Source organism: Anoplophora glabripennis, unplaced genomic scaffold (assembly GCF_000390285.2).
Source record: "Anoplophora glabripennis isolate ALB-LARVAE unplaced genomic scaffold, Agla_2.0 scaffold50, whole genome shotgun sequence".
NCBI classification, from domain to species: Eukaryota; Metazoa; Arthropoda; class Insecta; order Coleoptera; family Cerambycidae; genus Anoplophora; species Anoplophora glabripennis.
In genome coordinates this window covers 1,614,251-1,616,933 of record NW_019416330.1, presented here as the reverse complement: position 1 = coordinate 1,616,933, position 2,683 = coordinate 1,614,251, and the positions used below count along the sequence as shown (strand labels likewise).

General features: G+C 33.4%; 1 non-coding gene across 1 annotated transcript; it reads left to right on the top strand.

Moving 5' to 3' along the window:
• The first annotated feature begins 2,128 nt into the window (after positions 1-2,128).
• Trnak-cuu lies at positions 2,129-2,201 on the top strand. Its single transcript has one exon. It is a non-coding gene; the product is annotated as a tRNA-Lys (tRNA).
• Positions 2,202-2,683: the final 482 nt, after the last annotated feature.

The window sequence follows — 2,683 nt, the reverse complement described above, 5'->3', positions numbered from 1 at the left end:
GGGAGGCAATCCAGCTATGAGTTGAGATTTCGGAAGATCTGTTTTAGCAATTCTTTTTTTGTATTTAATTATTCTTTTTACAGATTCATTCCTCACGGGCGAAAATGTTAGTAAATTCAACAAGGCTCTTATATGCGTATGACATAAAGTGAGCACAAGAAATGCTTTCTTAGTTGTTTTTCGAACAACGTAATCATGACAAAACAAGTTAAATGTGAAACAAAGGAGTTGTTATTGCAATATCTGGGCAGTCGCGACAATATATATATTTTAACATGTAATAAATAATGAGCAATCGCTAATAATAATTGTAACAATTTAACCTTAGAAAACGTATAGGGAAGAATTGTTATCATTAAACATCTATAACCATCACAATCATAAGATTACATAGAACAATTAAGAACAAAGTACTTAGAGAATATTACCTGCTAATTAATACGGGTTAAACGCTTTGATATTTCACTATTTTGTCACACTGTCAGCCGATCGTCTTACTCCCATCTCCACACTGTTCTCACTTCCACTATCTAGGCTTCCTTTCAGAAATCCCAATCTAAGCGTTTGTTTTTGCGCTTCCTTCTACCAACTGTCAATATTACGTTTTCATTATTGTATAACACCCACGTAACAGGTGACGTCAAAGTTGATACGATAAGTATGGTTTTGCACACAGTAAACCTCAGAAGTGATGGTTCTCAACGCTTTCTTTGTCCTACCAAATACACAGCATCACCTTACCCGGGTGGGTACCAACTTTTACTTGGGGATTTTCCTTTGTGTTAGGGTTAAGCCATTGGTTTCTGTTCTTGGCGTTAACATAATGTACTACTTTTCGCTACCAGTAACAATTAGGACACAAACAGTTGATGTTGTTAATGATGCATCTAGCAACCCTGATTATCTTTCTGCAGACTCCCGGCAGTGTCCGCTGATTATAAGGATTTCAGTGTATATGGCGATTATGAGTTACAGATCCACAATTCATTGGAGAAGGCCACAGTACAAAGAAGGGTGTTTTTCCAAAGTAGAAATTTCCGACATCCACCCAAGTATCAAGCAGTTCAATAACCAGTGTCTAATCCTGGCCAGTATACATTGAACGTTCTAAATTTTTATACTTTTGTCTTATATACAGATGCTATACTATTCCATTTATAAATAAATAAATAAATAAATAAATAAATAATAAAATAAAAAAATAAAATAAAAAAATAAAATAAATAATAAAAATATGATTTTGCCCACTTTAGGAGATACGCCATGTTCCAGTTTTGCGGATTGGAAGTGATGAATTTTATCAAATGCTTTAGAAAGATTAGTGTAGACAGGCATCTGCTTCATATCTCTCATTCATAATTTTCGATATACCTACAATTTAATATTTAAAGGACAAGAATGTATATGTTTATTGGATTATCTATAATATCGAAATGAAAGAAAAAAATACCAGGTTGTATTTTTCGATGTCAAAGTAGAGATAAACCGGAGTATTTGTTGAAAATAAACAGAATGTTTCAAATGTAAATAGTAGAAGTTGGTCAATTGGTATACCTGAAATTATAAAAAATTACAATTAGGTATGAATTTAACAGAAATATGAAAATAACATTTTTGTTACGAGCTCCATAGATTCCTTCATCACTGCTATTTGCAGTTTAATTTAGTGGTGTTGCTATTATAAGGAATCGTTTTAAAAATAACCGTGTCCACCGTTGCAAGAACTGGTGCATAAAGCATGAAATTCATGTTAAAAGTAGACACTTATTTATCTATGCTTTTTAACTAAATGGTCGCTTTTAGTAAGAAAACATAATTTACATAAGATCTTAGGTCCTCAGAATTTGATAATTGGTAATAATAATATTATTGATTAATCTTTATTTAAATTTTTTGACTTACGGTCGTTGAATTCGTTTGTTTATACTAAAAGTCATTAATCTTGCTATTCATATTCATTAATTAATTAAACGATATATATTAGATATACATTAATTTTATCTCTAGCACTAGCTAAATGCTTATATGATGTTTTTTAAATATTTATTAAAACATAATTAAACGTTTTTTCTAATATTGGATATTACGTCTGCAGTTGAAATACACAGTACGGAAAGTACCAGATACAGCCCGGCTAGCTCAGTCGGTAGAGCATGAGACTCTTAATCTCAGGGTCGTGGGTTCGAGCCCCACGTTGGGCGACAATTTTTTTTTCGTTAATCAAAATATATAAAAAGTACATCAACCTCTTGGAAATGCGCGTGAATTAAATTTTTGCGCAGTTGAGAACGCAGACATCCAAAGCAGACGAGATTAATCACTGTTCGATTTCGTCACTATCATCCCGCACTTTCGTGTTACAATCTTGCAATGTTTGGGGTCGGGCCAAGTGAACCGCGATATATTAAAACTTTTTACGGCCGAAGTTGTGTTAGGTTGTGTCTAATTGATATGATGTTTCAAAATTCCTCTCGTATCTCTGTGTGGGATGACAGCATCTGACCGCATGCGTACTTGATACGGTTTTCGGAATAGTTTGATCACAACTTCGGGAACTGTATCGTAAATGCATATTCTGCGTATTTAACTGTTTAATCAATATGGCGCGTTTCTGTTTGTTTTCATTTGTTTGGTGAATACCAGGGACGGACTGCTCTACTCTGGACAATTCTTAAGCGAAGAA